The sequence below is a fragment of the Chlorocebus sabaeus genome, chromosome 1 (genome assembly GCF_047675955.1).
Source record: "Chlorocebus sabaeus isolate Y175 chromosome 1, mChlSab1.0.hap1, whole genome shotgun sequence".
NCBI classification, from domain to species: domain Eukaryota; kingdom Metazoa; phylum Chordata; class Mammalia; order Primates; family Cercopithecidae; genus Chlorocebus; species Chlorocebus sabaeus.
Genome location: NC_132904.1, coordinates 12839285 through 12861441, shown reverse-complemented (window position 1 = coordinate 12861441; position 22157 = coordinate 12839285). Strand labels below are relative to the sequence as shown.

Here is a 22157-nt window from a genome sequence, read left to right as displayed (position 1 = left end):
ACATTTTGGGGTTTGGGAGACTGGTGTGGAAAGAGAATTCTGGGCCAGGGGAATCTGGGTCCACCCTGCAGCCGGGGAGCCAGGTGCTTTCATTTTGTGATGGGGGAGACCCAGGAAGACCCAGTCAGGAGGGGGCATCGAGCTGGCTTGGAGGACTGGGTATATGTCGGGAGACTCTGGGCAGGGGGTGCTCTCCTCTCTGCCTTGATCTCCTGTACCTTGCCTTGATCTCCTGTGTTCCAAGCCCGTGGCCTCATACTGGTTCAGGCAAAGCCATTCGGCTCTGGGAGCTGGAGTGTGTGTGCCTTCAGCTCTGTGCGTGTAGCTTTGCCCTAACTCTACCAGGAGTTTCCAGGGCAGCAGCTCTGGAATTTCGGCTGCCTTCTGTCCCTGAGCTGAAACAGACTGTCAGAAAGCGGCCCCCTTTCCTCGTCCCCATGAAGCCTAGCCACAGGCTCAGGAGTAAAGTCGGGTCCAAAAGATCTTCCCTGACCCGGGGCTTCAGACCAGCTCCTTCTCAGCTTCCCAGTGGGAATGAGGGCCAGGGGCTGAGCTAGGCATTCGTGCCCTTGGCGTCCGATCCGTGGCAGCTGGCCCAGCAGCCAGCCAGGAGAACTGGCTTTGAATGGTGCCCACAGGAGAGGCGGGAACCCAGAGACCTGGGCAGAGCTCAGGGAGGTCAAGCAAAGTAGTCCTGGAGCCTCCAAGCTCCTTCGTTCAGTCTGTCCCACCCTGGCAGCTCTCGCCCGACTTGCTCCTTCCCAGTACTGTCATCCACTTTATGTTTTTGAAACTCTGTTGATATTTACTTGACTCACTTGTTGTTATCAATGCAAGCTCAGTTTTGAAAGGAAACTTTACATCACTGTTATAAGTGGAAAATCAGTATCACTTGCCATAGGTGAAAGGTAAAGAGAAACATAAAAACAAATGGTGGCAAAATCCAATTTCTATTACGCTTTAGCAAAAAGTGAAAAGATCGTGAAGACCCAGAGCTCGTCCTCTCTGTGAAAGGGGTGACGAGGGAGGGGAGAGGAGATGGCCTCCTGGCTCTAGTAGCTATTTTCTTCTTGACTTTGCAGAAGGACTGAAAACTCCGTGGGCAGGGAATAATTTCCTCACTCTGCGATTTCAGAGCATTAAATGCGGCTTCTGTAAACTCTCCTGAGGGTTGCTAGGGGTGTATGTCCTACTGCTGAAAAATATGGCCTCTCCAGGCAGGAGGAAGACGGCACCTTCAAGCAGCCCCCTTGTCTCTCTCCAGGGCTGATGCAAGGGACACTGAGCAGCCGCACCCCAGGCCTGCCTGAGCTTTTCTTCCTCTGTGTCTGGCTCAGCAGGCCCAAACCCTAGCAGAACCCGACCTCAGAGGGCAAGGTTGACCCACATCTGCTTGTGGGGAGTTTGTGTTCGGCCTAACATATTGGGGAAAGGAGACTAGGACCTCCAAGGAGAAAAAGAAGGAGAAAGAAAAATGATGGCAAAGAGGGAGGAAAGGGAGCTGGGAGAATGAAGTGCGTATGGAAGTTCCAGGCCTTTACCCCAAGAACTATTTTGGGGTGGGGCTCCCTGGCTCTGCCCTGGGACCACAGGCGGGTGGAATCCTGCCCTCCTTTGCACTGGCAGACCTGGCCGAGGACTTGTTGTGCTCGGGCAGACTTCCCCTCTCCTTCTTCTTCTTCTTTTTCTTCTCCTTTTTTTTTTTTTTTTTTTTTTTGGACAGAGTCTTGCTCTGTCACCAGGCTGGATTGCAGTGACCCGATCTCGTCTTACTGCAACCTCCGTCTCCCAGGTTCAAGCGATTCTCCTGCCTCAGCATCCCAAGTAGCTGGGATGACAGGCACGCGCCACCATGCCCAGCTAATTTTTGTATTTTTAGTAGAGGCCTTCACCATGTTGGCCAGGATCGTCTCAATCTCCCGACCTCGTGAGCTGCCCACCTCAGACTCCCAAAGTGCTGGAATTACAGGCGTGAGCCACTGTGCCTAGCCTCCTTCTTCCCTTTCTAACCCTAGCACGAGGTCCTATCTCCTGGGCCTCTGCCCAGGCGGCCTGGGTTCTGGGCCTGGACTTGGTTTGTGTTGTTGGTTTCTGTTGCTTAGAGATGCAAGCCTCCAGTTCTCTGCCTCAGTTTCCTGATCAGACAACTCAAGATGAAGGAACAGAGAGAATGAATTAGAAGCCCTTGACAGGGGAGGTTGGGGTGGCATCATGAGACCCCAGGTTCTGCCCTGGTCGTGCCTCTAATTCACCATATGACTGTGCTGCTTTTCTTCGCCAGCTGTGTTTTCTCATCAGTGGAAGGGGGGTGCTTTGTTCAGACAATCTACAAGAAAGCTTTTGGCCAGATCTGACACTATGTCGCAGTAACAAAGACCCAGGCCTTTCCCGCCAGGGCAGTGCTGAGTTCCGTGACTCTAACTCCATCTGTGCTCTGGCTGGCGAGGTCCTCGAGGGCTGCTTTTGTGTATGAAAAGGCTGTTTGTGGCTACTTTTTAAAAAAATAGTAATTCTTTAATTAACAAGTTTTTAAGAACTTTTTTCTTAACTTGTGAGTTCAACATACTAATCATATTTTATTTTATAAGCCCTGTTATTTTGATCAATGATTTTCAATGGGCCTTTAATATTTGAGCAAATGAGGTTGAACAGACCTAACATCCTTAAATAATAAATGCCCTCACAAACGTAGCTAATCAAACTCCCTTAGTTCTGTGCTGTTCCATAGGGTAGCCGCTACAATCACGCATTTAAAATGTGAGAGTCCAAACTGAGATGTGCGAAGTGTAAAATATACAACAGGTTTTGAAGATGAGTTTCAAGAAAGAATGTAAAATATTTCAACAAATTTTGTGTGATTTATATGTCGAAATGATAATATTTTTGATATGATGGGCTAAATGAATTTTATTATCACAATTAAGTTTACATATTTGTTTTTACTTTTGAAAAATGGGATTCCTGGTCTGGTGTGGTAGTTCATGCCTATAATCCCAGCACTTTGGGAGGCCAAGGCAGGAAGATCACTTGAACCCAGGAGCTCAAGACCAGCTGGGGAAACATGGTAAAACCCCGTATTTCCAAAAAACACAAAAATTAGCCTGGGAGTGGTGGTGCAAGCCTGTAGTCCCAGCTACTCGGGAGGCTGAGGTGGGAGGATGGTTTGAGCCCGGGAGTTTGAGGCTGCAATGAGCCATTACTGTGCCACTGCACTCCAGTCTGGTCGATGAAGGAGACCCTGTCTCAATAAAAAAAGCAGGGGGAGGGTTGTCCTGGAATATTTAAAATTACATACGTTACTTACATTATATTTATACTGGATAGCACTGCCTTTGATATTCTAAACCACATTTACAAATATAATGAATTCCATATTTTATAGAGCAAGAAACAAAATGTTCCCAAGAATTTTAGAAAATGCTTTCAGAACTAAAAAACTAGCATAAGCGAAGTGAATATTAAGTTATTTTTTAAATTTTTATAGCTATGGGGGTAGAAGTGCAGTTTTGTTACATGGCTATATTACGTAGTGGTGAAGTCTGGGATTGGAGTGTACCCAGCACTGGAATATGGTACATTGTACCCAATAAGTAATTTTAATTCCTCACTCCCCTCCCACCCTCCCACCTTTTGGAGACCCTGATGTCTGTCACTCCATTCTGTACGTCAGTGAGTACACGTTGTTTGGTTCCTACTTATAAGTGAGAACGTGGTATTTGACTTTCTGTTTCTGAGTTATTAAAGCGAATATCAACTTCTCTTAAATATTCTAATGTTTACAGACATTGTCGAATTCTCTTAAATTTTCTGCTTCAGAATTGAACCGAAGTCAATTACCTGCTCACATTCCTGAGGAACTCAATGGCCAAATGTTTTTAAATATCACAAATATAGGATTTTATACAACTCACGGAACTTGACCAAACTTACATTTAACCCCAATGGATACATACTATGAGTGTTGGTTTATTTAATCATCTCTATTTTCTAAATTCTAATCTTCCTGGGTTTAAAAGTCACTTACTAAGGAGAAAACAATGTCGCCATTGCAGGTAACTTGGGTTATGCCAAGCAGGTTGGTTTTCCATCTCAGTGGACCGAGCTGAGGTCGGCGTTTTTGTTGTTTTGCCAAAACATAAGATACAGTTCCCCTGTGTTGCTGATGGATGCGCTTCTGCCCTTTTTGATAGTCTGTGCCCTCCAACTGGTCTGGCTTCTTGACCTATGACCTCTGAATCCAAGTTATACAAACCTAATCCCCTACATCTGCCCCGCATCTGGCCTTATCACTTGATTGGACTGAATTAAACACACATGTCTACTTTTCTATGCTGACCTCTTTTCACATTCTTCCTGCCTGGCAACACTTCATCTCATAGATACATAAATAATGTATGACAGGCTTCTGCATCTTTCTCCCAGCTTAGCTTGGCTCTCTGGCCACAGGTCAATGACCGATGAGGACAGTTAGCGTGGCCTTCACTGTATTGGGGCCATGGAACGGGGTAGCTCCTAGGGTGCTGAAGCTCGGACTTTACAGAGGGATCTAGAATGAGTGAGAAACACTGCCCACGACCCTCCTCATTCAGACCACATGAAGGCCTTATTTATTATATTTATAGAACATTCAAGAATTAAATTTGGCCCCCAGCTGTTAGATTCTGAGTTAAGGAATCAGCCTTCTCCCTGGGGCAAGGAGGAATAAACAGGTGGCCCCAACTGTCCTTTGGGACAGGAGCTTGAAGGATAAACCTCCCAGGTGCGTGGCCACCCTCTCCTTGCCTGGACCACAGATGGGACACCACGAGCTTTAACATCCATGCCACGTGCTCAGGCCCGCCCTGAGCAGACCCTGGTGGGGCTGGGATCCCCAGGCTGCATCTACTGCCTCAGCCACCATGGCCTCCAGGCCCTCCATCCTGTCCTCAGCACTGGCCCCTCTCCAGACTCATGGTAAGTTATCCAGAGTAGCTCTTCCCAGAGCACTTTATTCCAGTCCACCTTCCCAGTGTTGTGTTGGCCAACACATCATCCACCGGGCAATTTGCTTAACGTAATTTCCTTCCTTTTTTTTTTTTTTTTTTTTCTTTTTTTTGAGATAGAGTCTCCCTCTGTTGACCAGGCTAGAGTACAGTGATGCGATCTCAGCTCACTGCAACCTCCACCTCCCCGGTTCAAGTTATTCTACTGCTTCAGCCTCTTGAGTAGCTGGGACTACAGGTGCGTGCCACCACACCCAGCTAATTTTTTGTATTTTTAATAGAGATAGGGTTTCACCATGTTAGCCAGGATGGTCTCAATCTCCTGACCTCGTGATCCGCCTGTCTCGGCTGCCCAAAGTGCTGGATTTACAGGTGTGAGCCACTGCACCCATTTCTTTTCCCTTTCTTCCTTCTCTTCTGTTTTCTTTTCTTTCTCTTTCTTTCTTTCTTTTTGATGGGGTCTCACTCTGTTGCTGAGGGTGGAGTGCAGTGGCAAGACCATAGCTCACTGCAGCTTCAAACTCCTGGGTTCAAGGGATCCTCCCACCTCAGCCTCCCAAATAGCTGGGATTACAGGCGCCTGACACCATGCCTGGCTACTCTTTCTTAACGGATGTTTTAAAATGTAAATACATTTATTTTGAGAAGAAACTTTGTATCACTCCCTTAAATGGAAAGCCATTCATTGTAAATCACCATCATGATGATCATTTTGAAAATAAACATAATGGAAATAAAACCATGTCATTAAATGCTAGCCCAGATGCATTTGCTGCTTTCCCAGAAAGGGAGGGTTGTAGATCTCAGAGAGACTTTGGCAACTAACCCCATGGGAGATTTCCTCCTCCAAGTCTGTAATTAGAAAGGCTGACAGGGAAATAAAGAACATGCGTAACTTCCTCACCATGCAGGATAGTGGTAGATAATACCAAGGCAATCACCACCTCAATCATTTTGCATAGTTTCGTGTATGTGCCCTACACTTTGGAAACACTGATCCAGAGAAAGGACAAAGAAGGTGGGCACTGTGTCCCCTGACAAGACAGAGCCTGGGGACGCTGACTGCTCAGCAGCCTGGGGGACATGAGACCCCCATTTCAGGGGCTCCCCAGCACCCTGGAAAGTCCCTGGATTTTCCCAGTGAGCCTTGAGGTTGGGGGGCACCCAAGCTCATGTCCCTTGATTCAGCTCTGGGAAACTGGGCCCCTGCAGCCTGGGGAGGAGAAGGAACCTTGAGGAGGAGTAAGGTGGGTGTGGACTTTGAGAACTAGCTCTGGTCCTAACTTGCTGGGGAATCTTGGGCAAGTTCCTTCCTTTCTCTGGCCCTAGTTTCCTTCCTGGAAAACTGGGTAAACCGAACACTAAGGACCCAGCCTAAACATGCTTGTACTTTATGTACGTTCCTTGAGGTTTTACAGGTTATGGAGCAGGGCACCTGGCTATATGGAGCAGAGATCCAGCCACTAGACACTTAGCCCTAGGAAGGGCACAGTATCAACCCCAGCCGGCATCCTGTCGTATAGAATCGTGGACCCTGGAGCCAGGAAGACGTGGGTTCTGAATTCCATCTCTGCATGGCCCCAGGGTGGTTTCTTTGCCTGCATGCTAGAGATAATAATCTCCAGCTCACCAAAGTGTACAAGTTAACGTAGATGATGTATCTGAAAATAGCCGAACAAAATGCAGTGCTCAGAAATGTTAGCTTATAAATGCTCTACAGCAAGACCAAAGATAATCCCTTGCCTATGTGAATACAGGACTTGGTGGTTAACATAGTGCTGTTTGCACAAGGAGCTCTGTCACCCACATGGCAACCTCATTTTATAGATGAGGAAACTGAGGTTTAGCGAGGCTAAGAGACTTGTTGGGACTTGAGCTTGGGTCTCCCAGCCAGCAGGCTGGTGCTTTTTTCCATTGTGTGGGAGTTGCCTGGCTTGTGTCTAGCCAGCTGCCCTATGGGCTCTATTCTAGTATAGGGTTTCTTCCTTAGATGCCAACTCCTAGCCTTGCAGACTCACCACTGAGTCGAGGAACAGCCCTGAAGGACCTCTGAGGTCCTAGGGCCCCCTGGAAGTCTTAGCAACAGATGGGATCAAGTGTGGCTGCCTCCCTCATCATGGCACGCCCTCATGGGGTTTGCCTGGGGGTTGCCATGCACCTCGGGGCCAGGAGGAAGGCACAATTAAACAGGCACCATGAGCCAGGGGAGAGCTTGCTGCGCAGGAGCCTCCATATTTTGTTTTGTTTTGTTTTGTTTTGTTTTGTTTTTTCTTTTTGAGACGGACTCTTGCTGTTACCCAAGCTGGAGTGCAATGGCACGATCTTGGCTCACGGCAACCTCCACCTCCCAGGTTCAAGCAATTCTCCTACCTCAGCCTCCCGAGTAAAGGGACCACAGGCACCCACCACCAAGCCTAGCTAATTTTTTGTATTTTTAGTAGATAACAGGGTTTCACCATTTTGGCCAGGCTGGTCTCGAACTCCTAACCTCAGGTGATCCACCCACCCGCCTTAGCCTTCCAAAGTGCTTGGATTACAGGCATGAGCCACTGAGCCCGGCCCAGGCTCCATATTTTCTTATTCATTCAGTATCTGCTGAGTACCAGGCCCTGTGCTGGCACTGCCATGGGACATGAACGTTTGCCCTTGAACAGTTTATAGTGTCGTGGTAAGATACACCAGCACCAACCTGGGATAGGTGTGGCAACAGGTGCAATCCAGTGACAGCTGCAACCACCACCCATTACCGGGGACTTAATGTTCTCCAAGCACCAGCTACGCGTATGCTGTTCCACCCTGACAACATGAGGACAATCACCCCTTTTTTATGGGTGGGGAAACTGAGGCTCAGAAAGTTATGTATTTGTCCCAGGCTGGTGGCTAATGTTGAATTGAAATCCATGTCATGATATGTCACCACTGGGGGAAGCTGGCTGATGGGTACCCAGGATTTCTCTTTGCTATTTTGGCAACGTCTTGTGAGTCCATAGTTTGAAAATAAGAAGTTAAGGGGGAATAAAGGATTTCAACCCTTTTTGGTGGCTCACACCTGTAATCCCAGCATGCTGGGAGGCCAAAGTGGGAGGATCACTTGAGTCCAAGAGTTCCAGACCAGCCTAGGCGACATATTGTGACCCTCATGTTTACAAAAAATTAACAAGTTAGCCGGGTGTGAGATTCATGCCTGTAGTCCCAGCTACTCGGGAGGCTGAGGCAGAGAATCACTTGAGCCCAGGAGGTTGAGGCTGCAATGAACCATGATCTCACCACTGCACTCCAGCCTGGACAACAGAGTAAGACCTTGTCTCAAAAAAAAAAAAAAAAAAAAAAAAAAAAGTATTTCAGAAAAAAGCCATTTGAAGGCCAGGCGCAGTGGCTCAAGCCTGGAATCCCAACACTTTGGGAGGTCAAGGAGGGCGGATCATTTGAGGTCAGGAGTCCGAGACCAGCCTGGCCAACATGGTGAAACCCCGTCCCTAGTTAAGAAATACAAAATTTACCCGGGTGTGGTTGGGGGGATGCGGGGCACCTGTAATCCCAGCTAATTGGAAGGCTGAGGGAAGAGAATTGCTTGAACCTGGGAGGCAGAGGTTACAGTGAACCAAGATTGCACCACTGACTTCAGCCTGGGCAACAGAGACTCTGTTTCAAATAATTAATTAACTTAATTAAAAGAAAGAGAGACCCATTTGAGCAGAAACCTGGAGGTGGGACAGCCTGTGAGGGGCTGGCTGAGGGGAGGTGCTGACGAGCCAGCCCCGCTGGTCCTGTTGGTCACGTTGGGTGGGCAGGACCGAAATTCCCAAAGGAGCTGAGGTCCACGCTCTTTTCTGCCTCCTGACCCAGACTGGTGTGCCACGAGGATTCCATGAGCGCCAAGCACGGGGACGGCCCATGGAAGGTGAGCTACAAAATGTACATTTACAAGTGTTAGGCAGGCAGTACGAGGATCACGTCCTCCCGTGCAGCACTCTGCAAATATGTAAACCTGCCTTCCCCTCGTCACAGCCCTAGGAGGTATGCGCTATTGTTTAATACTTCCATTTTACTGAGTAAGCGGCAGGCTCAGAGAGAGAGACTGACTCTTCCTAGATTGCACCACTAATAGATGACAGATACTTGCTTTGACCTCATGACTCCAAACTCGGTGCTTTTTCCCAGCCCGGGAATTGGGACCCCTCCCCACCTCAAGACCCCTGCAGGAAAGGTCCGCTCTTCCCCCAGGGACTTTTCACCTCACCCACCAAGAGCTGGGCTGTCCTGGAACTATGTGGAGCCTGAGCTCTCCTCCTTCGGGCTGAGGGTCCATGCCCAGCCTTCGTTTCCCGGCTGTAAAGCACGGCTAATGGGAGCTCAGGGCTGTGTGGGGCTCTCTAGATGTTGGCGGTGACATGCTTGGAGAAATGCCAGGCTCCTTAGGGTGTTAGGAGAGAGCTGTGGCCGCCGCTGCTACTCCAACTGGGGCCGGGTAGGCGCGCTCAGGGACAACAGAGGGAGGCAGAGGGAAGCCCAGCTTCCCACCCTCCATTTTGTAGGCTCCTGCAGCCCGACCGCCTTCTGCCTGAAAATGGCAGCTGAGAGAGGCCGGGAGGCAGGAGGCAGGGCTGAGGAGGAAGTTCTGGGGCTGGGTCTCTGGTCCTGGGGAGATGCTGAGAGATAGGGAGATGGCCCTATCATAGGAATGTGGTCCCGTTTTCGCTTGTATGGGGGGGTCTCCCATGTGGGTCTTCACCGTGTGCTGGGGGTGGGGGCACACTCAAAAGTCTGTCCAATAAGTGTCCAGGCCAGCCCCAGTCTCCATGAAGACCCTGAGCTGGGCTGAGGTCTCCAGGAGGTGCCAGCAGATGGGCGGGGGGGGGGGGGGGGGGGGGGAGGGCGTCTGTGCCGGGGGCTGGGGACTAGGGTCTTGTGGGGACACGGGCTGTAAGAATGACGAGGGGTGTCAGGGCTAGGGGCTTCTTGGGGTGTCTTGGGAGTCCCATCTGAGGACCCCACTTCTGATTTGGAGTCATGTACTGAGCGCTGTGGCAGAGAGAAGGCAGAGATGAAGTCACTGTGTCCTCAGAGTCAGATGCAAAGCCAAGCATGACTTTGTTCATTCTACAGAAGGGCAGACGGACGCCCAGAGAGCTGAAGTAATGCGGCCAGTTGCTGACAGAGCTGGGAGCAGAGCCACTTCTGGTCACTGGGGTTTGGAGGGAGGATTTGTATCTGCACTTCACGACCCTTTTTGCTAGGGTGTTCACCTCTTTCAGGAGGGGTGCCCGGGAGCAGCCGGGGGCGGAGACAACTGAGGAAGCCCCCCAGGCCTGGAGGAGGCCCGTTCCCCACTCCGCCTGGTGTGCTCTCATTTTATCCCTCCCTCCCTCCTTCAGCCAAACTAAAAGATGCACAGTTGCCAAGTGGATTCAGCTCCTTGAAGAAATGTGTTGCTTTGCCAGGATGGGATTCTAGAAATATCATGACAGTGTCTGAGCTGGAAGAAACCCCAGCGAGCTGCCAGCCATCTCCTATTTGTCAGAGGAGGAAAGCGAGGTGCGAAGTGGGGAACGACATGCCCCAGGGTCTTGGAGCAGGGCTGAGAAGCCCAGGCCACAGGCCTTCTTCCCAGGGCCTCTGCCCACACTGCCTGCCCAGCAGGGCCTGGCGGGGCCTGTGTGAACCAGGCACAGGCTTAACTCCCCACCCTCGCCCCTAGAGAGATTGCAGGGGACTGCTATGGCCCAGTGTGGCCTGACGTGGTCTGACAGGAACACAGGTGACCCTGGGCAGTGAGGAGCTGGCTTCATGCAGCTACTCTGCCCAGCCCCTCCAGCGGCTCCTCCAGTCCTTAGGCTCTGCCTTCTCTTTGTTTTTTTACTTAACTTTTTTTTTTTTTTTTTTTTTTTGAGACAGAGTCTCACTCTTGTTGCTCAGGCTGGAGTGCAGTGGTGTGATCTCGGCTCACTGCAACCTCCACCTCCCGGGTTCAAGCGGTTCTCGTGCCTCAGCCTCCCAAGTAGCTGGGATTACAGTCCTGCTCCACCACACCCAGCTAGTTTTTGTATTTTTAGTGGAGACGGGGTTTCACTATGTTGGTCAGGCTGGTCTTGAATTCCTGACCTCAAGTGATCCTCCCGCCTCAGCCTCCCAAAGTGCTGGGATTACAGACGTGAGCCACTGCACCTGGCCTGTTTTTTCACTTAACGTTTAATTTCAGCCTAATTTCAGGCTTACTGAGAAGCTGCAAGAACAATACAAAGAATTTCCACATGCTCTTTCCCTAGACTCTCCAACTGCTAACAATTTTCCACATTTGCTTTATTATTTCCTCTCAATGTGTCCGTTTTTCTATTGCTTTCCCCGCAAACTGTTTGAGAGAAATTGTAATGTCCCCTTCTCCTAGATACCCCCATGTGTGTTGTTTGTTTTTTTTTTCTTTGTTGCATACAGACATTTTCTTACATAACCACGGTACATTTATCAAAACTAGGCAATTACTATTGATACAATTCTATTGGATAATCGACAGAATTTATTCAGATTTTGCCAGTGGTTCCAACAATATCTTCTAAGACAAAAGAAAATTTTGTTCAATATGCTGCGTTTAATTCTCATCTCTTTATTCTCCTTGAATCTGGAATGATTTCTCAGATTTTCTTTCTCTTTCATGACATTGATTTTTTGAAGCATAGAAGCAGTTATGCTGTAAAACGGCCCTTATCTGGATTGTCTGATGGTTCTTTGTGGTTCGATTTAAGTCGTGCCTCTTTGGCAGGAATATCACAGAAGCAAGTTTTGTCCTTCCCAGTGAATCGTATCAGGAGGCATGCGGGCTTGCCCTGTCCCCTCTCCGGTGGTCTAACTTGCTTGGCTAACGTGTTGTCTGCTAGATTTCTCTGCTGTAAAGATAATTTCCCCCTTTGTATTCAACATGCATCTTGTGGGTAGATTCTTTGAGAATATGTAAATATCTTGATCTTCCTCAAACCTTTGCCTGCTAGTTGTAACATTATTATTGATTTTTGCGGGAATCAGTTATTATAAGGATAGTCACCCGGTGGTGATGTTATAATTCCACTATTCCTTCTGCATTAATAGTTGCTGACTCGGTTCTCTTTGCTGCCTCAGTGGGAGGGAGGCAGGTGGCTCAGTGCATGGCAGGCTAGTGCTAATGAGGCCAAGGTTTGAGCTCCCCTTCCACTGAGGCTCTGGTGGTTGCTGTCTTGCCCCACCTCGGATATTGGAGTCTGGGTCAGCACCTGTCCACCTTAGAGCCGGTTCTCCCTCCATCTTTACAATTTTGCCATTCATTTGTTGAACTACATTATGTGTTGGGCACCTTTTTTCAACTACTGAGGATATGGGACAAAGTCCCAGTCTTCAAGAAGTTTCTATTCTAATGGGAAAAATAGACCAGTAAAGTAAACACATTTTAAAAATAGTGTCATTTCAGAGAGGGGTATGTGCACCAAGGGCAATCAGGCAAAGTAAGGGGACTGAGAGCGGTTGCAATGGAGACCCAGGCAGAGCCTCGGAGGGGATATAGACCTGAGTGATGAGATGAGCTGGGAATGCTGAGATCAGGGAGAGGACGTTCCCGGCAGTGGGAGGAGCAGGGGCTGAGGCCCTGAGGCAGGAATGAGATTGATTTCAGATGGATGGAGGAGTGAAGGAGATGGAGTTGGAGAGGCTAGCAGGGCTTGAGGGCATAGATCATAGAGTTTGGATAATCCAAGGGCAATGGGAGCTCATCAGAGAGTTTTAGGTGTAGAAGGATGTGATTTAATTTGCCCTTTATGCATATACCATTACTTAACAATTCTTTACATCAACTCCTTTTTTTATTCTTTTTTTAAACAAAGATATGCAATGCTTCACGAATTCACGTGTCATACCTGTACAGGGATCATGCCAATCTTCTCTATACCATTCCAGTTTCAGTATATGTACTGCCGAAGCTTACACTCACTCCTTTTTTTCCTTTTCCTTTTTCTTTTTTTTGAGACTGAGTTTCGCTCTTGTTGCTCGGGCTGGAGTGCAATGGTGCCATCTTGGCTCACTGCAACCTCTGCCTCTGGGGTTGAAGTGATTCTCCTGCCTCAGCCTCCCAAGTAGCTGAGACTACAGGCAGGTACCACCACGCTTGGCGAATTATTATATTTTTAGTAGAGACAGGGTTTTACCATGTTAGCCAGGCTGGTCTCAAACTCCTGACCTCAAGTGATCCGTCCGCCTCAGCCTCCCAAAGTGCTGGGATTACAGGTGTGGGCCACCGCACCCGGCCACCCACTCCTTTTTTAAACCTAAGTTTATCTGAACTTAGAAATCTATCACTACCACGTATCTCAAACCAGTACTACTTAAGTAAATAAAAAATATCTATATAAACAAATAAAACTCTGAAAACAAAAGTGTCATTAAATAGCCTGCCGTCCAAGCCTGAGCTGTCTCTCCATTCTTTACAAAGTGTCAGATGGCCAGGCAGTGGCTGATGCCTGTCATGCCAGCACCTTGGGAGGTCAAAGCAGGCAGATTGCTTGAGCCCGGGAGTTCAAGAGCATCCTGGGCAACACCGCAAGTCCCCATTTCTGCAAAAATAAAATTAAAAAAAAAAGTGTTAGGTGTTAAAGACTGAGTAGCGCCATGATGAGACTTTCTCCTTAAGGCAGACAGGACAGAAAAATTGGAAAAGGAATAATTTGTTTACTGCGTGATTCAATTCCATTTAATCTTATATCTTAAATTGTCTTTGTGACTCAGACCTGATTTGAGAAGCATTTTGCTAACTGGTGGAAGGATTTGATAGGCCCAGCCCACCCATTTAACCATGGAGAAACTGAGGCCTTGGAACAGTCCTTAGGCAAGGACTTACCCAAGGTCCTGATAAGGGCTGCCCTCCATTCTACTCACCCTCAGTATCACTCCCACCCAATGCTAGCTGAAAATTCAGATGTGATGTAAACATTAGTCATCCTTATTGTAAAAACGTTGTAACAACCACATTAGAAGGAATGCAAAGAGAGAGAACAAGTCTCAGCCAACACCTTCACACAACACGGCTGTTCGTTCTTGAAGGAGGAAGTTTTTGAGTCTGTGGAGCCTCACGGGCCTTCAGTCTCACCAGCAGGAAGGTGGGCGTGCTGATGGGTGCCGGGCTGGTGTTGATCCACACTTGGCAGGTGGCTCTGAGACCAGCCTCGACTCCAGGCTCCACCACTTCCGCCATGACCTTGGGCAAGTTCCCAAACCTCTCTGAGGTAAAATGGGTGTGGCCATGTCACTCCAGCTTTTGCGCTCTAGGTAGATGCTAAAGCCTTCCCTGAAGATCTCTCTGGAACTTTTCGTCACCCGCGTCTGTGGGGGCTGCCTCAGCCCTAACCATGTCAACATAACGTTGACATTCAGTTCCGAGAAACACTTGTGGGTTTGTAGACTCTGGCATCTGGAAGTGAAAGAGGGACACATCTCTCCCTCTTACGGGTTCCTTACCCCGCTCTCAACACCCCTAATCCAGAATGCCCTAGAAGCTCTTCTCAGCTCCCAGCTCCTGCCCTGGAGGCAGCTTTTGTTGCGGGTTCACCTGTGGTTTAGTTTACTAGAATTGCTACAACAAACTGAGTGGCCAGAGCAACAGAAATGTATTGTCTCTGCCGGGCACGGTGGCGCACACCTGTAATCCCTGCACTTTGGGAGGCTGAGGCGGGCAGATCACCTGAGGTCAGGAGTTCAAGACCAGACTGGCCAACGTGGTGAAACCCTGTCTCTACTAAAAATACAAAAATTAGTCGGGTGAGGTGGCAAGTGCCTGTAATCCCAGCTACTCAGGAGCCACAGGCAGGAGAATCGCTTGAACCTGGGAGGCAGAGGTTGCAGTGAGCCAAGATGGTGCCACTGCACTCCAGCCTGGGCAACAGAGCGAGACTGTCTCAAAAACAAACAAAAAACAGAAATGTATTGTCTCACAGTTCTGGAGGCTCAAAGTCCAAGATCAAGGAGTCAGTGGGACTGGTTCCTTCTGAGGGCTGGGAGAGGGGAGCTGTTCTCTTCTGAGCTTCTGGTGGCTTGCTGGCAATCCTGGGCATTTCTTGACTTATAGAAACATCATCCCAATCTCCGCCTTATCTTAAAATGGCATTCTCCTTTTGTGCATGTGCCTGTGTCCAAATGGCCCCCTTCTGTGAGGACAACAGTCATATTGAATTGGGGCCTGCCCTGATGGCCTCATGCTAACTTGATCACCTCTATAAAGACCCTATTTCCAAATAAGGTCACATTCTGGGGTACTGGAAATTAGGACTGTTTTAAGAAGAGGGGAACAATTCAACTACTCATAGCAATGTATGTAGTGTGTGTATGGCGTGTGTGTGTACACGTATGCATGTGTGTGGTGTGTGTGTGTGGTGGGGGGTAATGGAGGAAGAGGTGGGTCACTGCCCTGCTTAATCTCTGCTCCTAGCCCACTCATCCTCTGGAGAGATGCAAGCTACGTCTCTCAGGTCATCTGGCAAAGGCCTGGAAAGAGGTATCTTTCCATTGATTTCTTACCCTTAAGAACTCCTACTCATCCTCTAAAACCCTTCCCAATTGTCCCCTGTTCTTTGGAGTGAGTTATCCTAACTCTGTTTTTTCCAGAGTACTTTGTTCCAAGCCCGAGGATAGCACTTACAACTGCTCATAATCAACTAGGAGTGCATCTGTATCCTCTACCAGGGTGTGGGGCCTGGCCCAGAGCCTAGCTGAGACAATGGAGTGAATGAGTGGCATCTCCCTGACTAAGGGTTAAGATAGATGGGAACTCGAAAGGACTTTGAGCCACCTCAGAAACATCCTATACGACTTGTGGAGAGGAGTAGGGGACAGTCATCTGGGCTGATAGCTGAGAATATGAGATCAGATGTAGAGAGACCGGAAGTCTCGCTCCACTTCTTAGTAACTGTGGCCTTGGGCAAGTCATTTCATGCTGCAGAGCCTCAGTTTTCTCATCTGGAAAATGGAGCCTTCACAGACTTCTCGTAGAGATGAATAAGAGAGTGTGTGCTGTTTACGTAAAGTTGGGGCACACGGTGTGCATTCAGATGTTACCTTCCTTCCAGGGAACCCATATTTTTTTTCCTGAATTTGAATCCCTGAATCCAGTGGGACTCTGAGCCACATGGATCCATGTGGCCTTTGGCCACTGTCAGTCCCCAGCTGTTAAGGACACAAGGTGGCCACGAAGCATCAGTCTGAACATCCCCGGTGCCTCCCCCAGCTTCTCTTTGAATCTGGGTTTATTTAAAGAGAGGAGATGAGTGGTAGGTGAGGAGGGGGCTGTTCTTAGGATGTGGATGGCCACAGGACATGTGTCTGGTGAGCCTAGCCGGTCCCTGGTGCCCCAAGGAGACTTTCCGGTCCCAGCCCAGCCCACACTCCCACCTGCTCGGGAGAGGCTGTTTCCTTCCAAGGATGGATGCTGATGATGTCTGATGGCTTCTGGATGTCTGATCTCAACGGGGCTTTCTCTTGGGGGGCTTTAGGCCACCCTGGAAAGGTCTCAGCATCACTCCCTGGAGCGGGCAGGATTTTTACCCCTTGCCCACACACAAGCTTTATTCACCCTAAAACTGCTGCTGCTGCAGCTCTGGGAGACCTCGAACCAGGGCCCCTCCTGAGAGCCAGTGGGTGGGGGCAGGCCCCCTGGAAAATCGCTGAGAGCTCAGCAGTTTCAGCCTTCACTCCTCCTCCTCCCAGCCTGCAGAAACCTAGCCCAGCCTTTGCACAGAGGGCCATGCTCTGGGGAATTCTGTTCTTGAATTTCATACCTTGAGTGTCTAGCTTGGCTCACCAGCTTCTGTCCCACCTCCAGGTGTTTGCTCGAGCTGTGCTCTCTCCCTAGAATGCCTTGTTAACTCTTTACACTTGTTGAGGGTGCCTGAAGAGTAGAAAGAGTGAATCTGGGGAACAAATTCAAATTTGGATTTGAATTCTGGCTCTGTCAATGCCAGGCTATGTGACCGTGGGCTAGGAACTTAATTTCTCTGAGCCTCTTTGTCTGTAAAATGGGTTTCATAATAGCACCTCCTCACAAGGTAGCCATGAGGCAACGTCTGCAAAGCACTCGGCACAGAGGAAGTCCTCGGGAAATGTGGATCTGCTCCCCTTGCCTCAGCGAAATGCTCCTTGACCTTCAAGTCCTGGCCCAAAGGGCACCTCCCCCGCAATACCTTCCTGGACTCACTTACCAGCCTCACAACTTGCAGAGCAGCCCTGTCCCTCCTCCAAGTTCCTCAAGCATGTCTCCTGCCTCTGCACCTACCTCAGAGAGACGGGATTCGAGTCAGCTCTTAACGCCTGACCTCCAGGCTGGACCACGGGCTCTATTATCTTTGCTTTCCACGGCAGAGCCCAGCGTGGGCCTGGCCCTGGGCATGGCTCAAGAAATGCTGGGGGAGGTAAAGTGAGCTCTAGGGGCTTTCATTAATAATATGAGTAACTGGAATTTGTTGAGCATTCACAGCACATGCTGAGGTGTTTATCAGAGCCCAGGAGATCCTCTTTCTGGGTTCAAATCCCTGCTCTGCCTCTTAGGGACTCTGTTGTCCAAGAAAGTTCCTTGTCTCTTGAATCCTACATTTCCCCACCTGCACGGTGGTGATAACAACCGTGCCTACTTCTGAGCATTGTTAAGGAGATTCAGGAATTTAAAACTATAAAAATCCATGGCTTTCTTACTTAGAGAAGAGCACAAGAATCATTGGCAGGGTGCATTGATGTGACTCGGACAATTTACAAAGGTTTTTCATATACGCTTTTATTTAAAATTTTTTCTGTTTTTATTTTGTTTTATTTTACTAAAATTGTATTTAGTGAAAATAGTACAGAATTTAGAAAATACAAAAAAAAAAAACTTTAAAAATTTACCAATAGCTACCTTCAAAGATAACTGTTGTTACTAGCCTCTAGTAGAATCTTCCAGACATTTTGTTAGAGAGGAGTATTGCAAACACACAGAAATGCACTAGAATGGGGTTTGTTTATTTGTTTGTTTGTTTTTGAGATGGAGTCTCACTCTGTCACCCAGGCTGGAGTGCAGTCGTGCGATCTCGGCTTATTGCAACCTCCACCTCCTGGATTCAAGTGATTCTCCTGCCTCCTCCCGAGTAGCTGGGACTACAGGCACACACCACCACACCCAGCTAATTTTTGTATTTTCAGTAGAGATGGGGTTTCACCATGTTGGTTACGCTGGTCTTGAACTCCTGACCTCAAGTGATCCACTTGCCTCGGCCTCCCAAAGTGCTGGGATTACAGGCATGAGCCGCCGCACCTGGCCTGAGAATGTTTTAATGAACCCAATGCATCCTCACCACCCCGATTTAGAAAATGTTTACACTTTTGCCATATTTGCTCAGATCTGTATTAATAAAAAAGAAAACTATACAGATACTGTTACTGTTGAAATAATTCTTATCCTTTCCTCCCTAGAACACACAGTCCAAAGTGTGGTGTGTGTACCCTTTTCTCTCACATTTTTATACTCCTATTACACAAAAAACGTCTCCATACACAATGGATGGTGTTGAGACACGTGCTATATTTTATATAAATTGTACCCTACTGGTCATATTGTTCTGCAACTTATTATACTTTTCTCATTGTTTTCAAAATCTAACCAAGTGGGTAGATATGCATCTAGTTCATTCCTTCATCGGAATAATCCAGCCTATGATACAATACAGTCTGTTTATTTCCAGCTGATGGACGGTTAGATTACTTCTACTTTTCTTCTGTTACAAACAGTTCTGCAGAAAATATCCCTGCACACATCTGCACGTGAATATTGTTTTCTGTGATTTATACAAAAGGGTATAGCTTTCAGACCAAAGTATGAGCCTCCTGAAATCTATGAGATATCATCAGCCACGCCTCCCTCCCTCCCTCCCTCCCTCCCTTCCTTCCTTCCTTCCTTCCTTCCTTTCTTCCTTCCTTCCTTCCTTTCTTTTTATTTGAGATGAAGTTTGCTCTTGTTGCCCAGGCTGGAGTGCAATGGCTCAATCTCGGCTCATGGCAACCTCTGCCTCCTGGGTTCAAGTGATTCTCCTGCCTCAGCCTCTCAAGTAGCTGGGATTACAGGCATGCGCCACCACGCCTGGCTAATTGTTTTGTATTCTTAGTAGAGACAGGGTTTCTCCATGTTGGTCAGGCTGGTCTTGAACTCCCAATTTCAGGTGATGTGCCCGCCTCGGCCTCCGAAAGTGCTGGGATTACAGGCGTGAGCCCCGCGTTTGGCCTCATCAGCCATTTTTCTATGCATTATATCTAGAAGGCTATGATCATCTGAATATGTTGTTTTTCATCTGTTTTTTCCATCTACGATGCATATATGCACACATATTCATCTTTCACATATTTGCAGCTATAGTCATTGATTCCACAGGATCTTGGGCATTTGCCGTGGGCCAGGTATTGGGGTTGTTTTTGGTAATCTTACCTTAGCTCTGTGAGGTTTTTGTTTCGTTTTGTTTTTGTTTTAGAGGCGGAATCTCACCCTGTTGCCCAGGCTGGAGTGCAGTGACGATCATAGCTCACTGCAACCTCGAACTCCTGGGCTAAATTGATCCTCCTGCCTCAGCCTCCTCAGTAGCTAGAACTACAAATATGTATCCGGCTTATTTATTTATTTATTTATTCATGTATATTCATATATATATAGGGGGAGAGAGAGACAGAGAGAGAGAGAGAGAGAAAGAGAGAGACAGACAGAGTCTCACTCTGTCGCCCAGGCTGGAGTGCAGTGGCACGATCTTGGCTCACTGCAGCCTCAAACTCCTCGGCCCAAGTGATCCTCCAACCTCAGCCTCTCGAGTAGCTGGGACCACAGGTGTGCACCACCATGCCCAGCTAATTTTTTGCATTTTTGGTAGAGATGGGGTTTTGCCATGTTGCCCAAGCTGGTCTCGAATTCCTGTGCTCAAGCAATCCACCCACCTTGGCTTCCCAAAGTGCTGGGATTACAGCGTGAGTCACAGCACCCAGCCTCATTTTTTTATTTTTAAATTTGTTTTGTAGAGATAGGGTCTCTCTGTGTTGTCCAGGCTGTTCTCAAACTCCTGGCCTCAAGCGATCCTCCTGCCTCAGCCACTGAAAGTGCTGGGATTACAAGCGTGAACCACTATGCCCAGCTTGTGAGGCTTTTTTTAATATATGTAACTGTGAGGTGAGGAAGGCAAGTTGGGCATATGAAGAGATTTGCCCAAGGTCACACTATAGTAAGGAAGACGCTGGGTTTCTAACCCAGGCATGTTTAATTTCAACCCAGTGTTCTTTCTGATGCCTATGATATGGTAGACGGTTTTTTCCCAACCAAGACCTACTGAACGGGAATTCTAAAAGAGGGACCTGAGGGCCAGGCGCCGTGGCTCACACCTGTAATCCCAGCACTTTGGGAGGCCAAGGCGAGCAGACCACCTGAGGTCAGGAGTTCAACACCAGCCTGGCCAACATGGTGAAACCCCATCTTTACTAAAAATGCAAAAATTAGCCGAGCATGGTGGCATGCACCTGTAATCCCAGCTATTAGGGGGACCGAGGCAGGAGAATCACTGGAACTTGGGAGTCAGAGGTTGCAGTGAACCAAGATCACGCCACTACACTCCAGCCTCGGCGACAGAGTGAAACTCCGTCTCCAAAAATAAAAATTTTTTAAAAATTAAAATAAAAATAAATAAATAAATAAAAGAGGCACCTGGACATTCTTCTCCTCCTCTCAGTGGTCTAAAGTCTGGCCGGGGGATCAAGAAGATGGGGCTGGTGACATGCCAGTGTTTCTGGCCTGCTGTGCTCTCTTGGAGCCAAATCCCTACTCTTATCACTTGGGATTTTATTGAGTTGCTTGCAACCCTCCATGAGACCTTCTCATTTTACCGCCTGGTAGCTGGAAAGAAGGCACGGTCTGGCACGGGAGCCTGAGCCAGCCTTGGAGTCAGGACCCCAGGAGCCTTTTCTTTTAGAGGAACTCTGGTTACCACAGCAACTATAGCCCACATCTCCTCTCTAGGAACATTGGGTATTTGCAGAGCTGGGGAAGGATGCAGCCAAGCTGTGAGCCTGCAGCAGCTCTGATAAGGTTCACAAGAAAGGTGGGGAGTGAGGAGAGAATGCAGCCTTCAGAGAACCAGAGTCACCCCCTTGCAGAAGGGAAGGCTAAGGAGCTGTCAGCATCATCTTTCTGCCTGGGATGGAATGTAGAATCAATAGCCAGCTGCCATCCCATAGCCACCAAGGACCAAATGAGGGAAAAAAGATAAAAGCCTCGAGTTGGAGGAAAATAACAACAGCTGCCATATACCGCATCCTAAGCTTTTTACATAGATCACCCACCCGTGCGCTCTTCTTCAGTTCGCTTCATTTATCATGCCCCGTGCCAGGTTAAAGATGAAACCTAGCTGGGCTCAGCAACTTTCCCTAGGTCACACAGCCAGTGATCAGCAGAGATGGGTTTAGATCACTGTTCTATCTGTCCCCAGAGTCCCTGTCTAAATCATGAAAGATGAATTTCCTGAGAATGGAGGCTGTTACACAGATGAATTGGTGCCGGGGATCTCCTGCTCCCTCGATCATCCTGCTCACACTCATCTCCCTCATATCATACCTGCCCCAGTTCCCAGCATACTCAACAAGTTCAGCAGATGTTCATGGAACTGAATGCAGGCCGGCAACAGACTCATTTCTCAGCTTTCAGGAGAAGGTGGCTCACGCCCTCTCACTTTCTTGGGAGAGAAGGAGGGGGAGTCCCAGCAATTGAACATACCTCAAAGCCTACTAAGTTGTGTTGATCTTATCTTTAAGTTTTTTAGTTTTTTACAGAGGAGAGTAGGAAACGTTATCTTTTACTTCCCCTTGGATTTGGTGACAGAGAGGAGGGGAGATGAAACCTGGGCATGCATGGAAGATACCACGCAGGTGAACAGCGTCTGTCCTGTGACATGGGGGCAAAAGAGAGTTAAAGAGGCTGAATTTCTGGCCAGGCGCAGTGGCTCATGCCTGTAATCCCAGCACTTTGGGAGGCCGAGGAAGGTGAATTGCTTCAGCTCAGGAGTTTGCAACCAGCCTGGGCAACATGGTGAAACTCCATCTCTAGTAAAATATAAAAAATTAGCCAGGTATGGTGGCACAGACCTGTAGTCCCAGCTACTCAGGAGGCTGAGGCAAGAG

General features: G+C 48.4%; 1 protein-coding gene and 1 non-coding gene across 5 annotated transcripts in view; one reads left to right on the top strand and one right to left on the bottom strand.

Annotated features, from left to right (window-relative positions):
* Window positions 1-22157, top strand: part of CD6 (CD6 molecule) — a 49220-nt gene that overhangs the window by 1023 nt on the left and 26040 nt on the right. The gene's annotated exons all lie outside the window — the stretch shown is intronic.
* LOC119624568 (U6 spliceosomal RNA) lies at window positions 12823-12927 on the bottom strand. Its single transcript, XR_005240732.1, has one exon. It is a non-coding gene; the product is annotated as a U6 spliceosomal RNA (small nuclear RNA).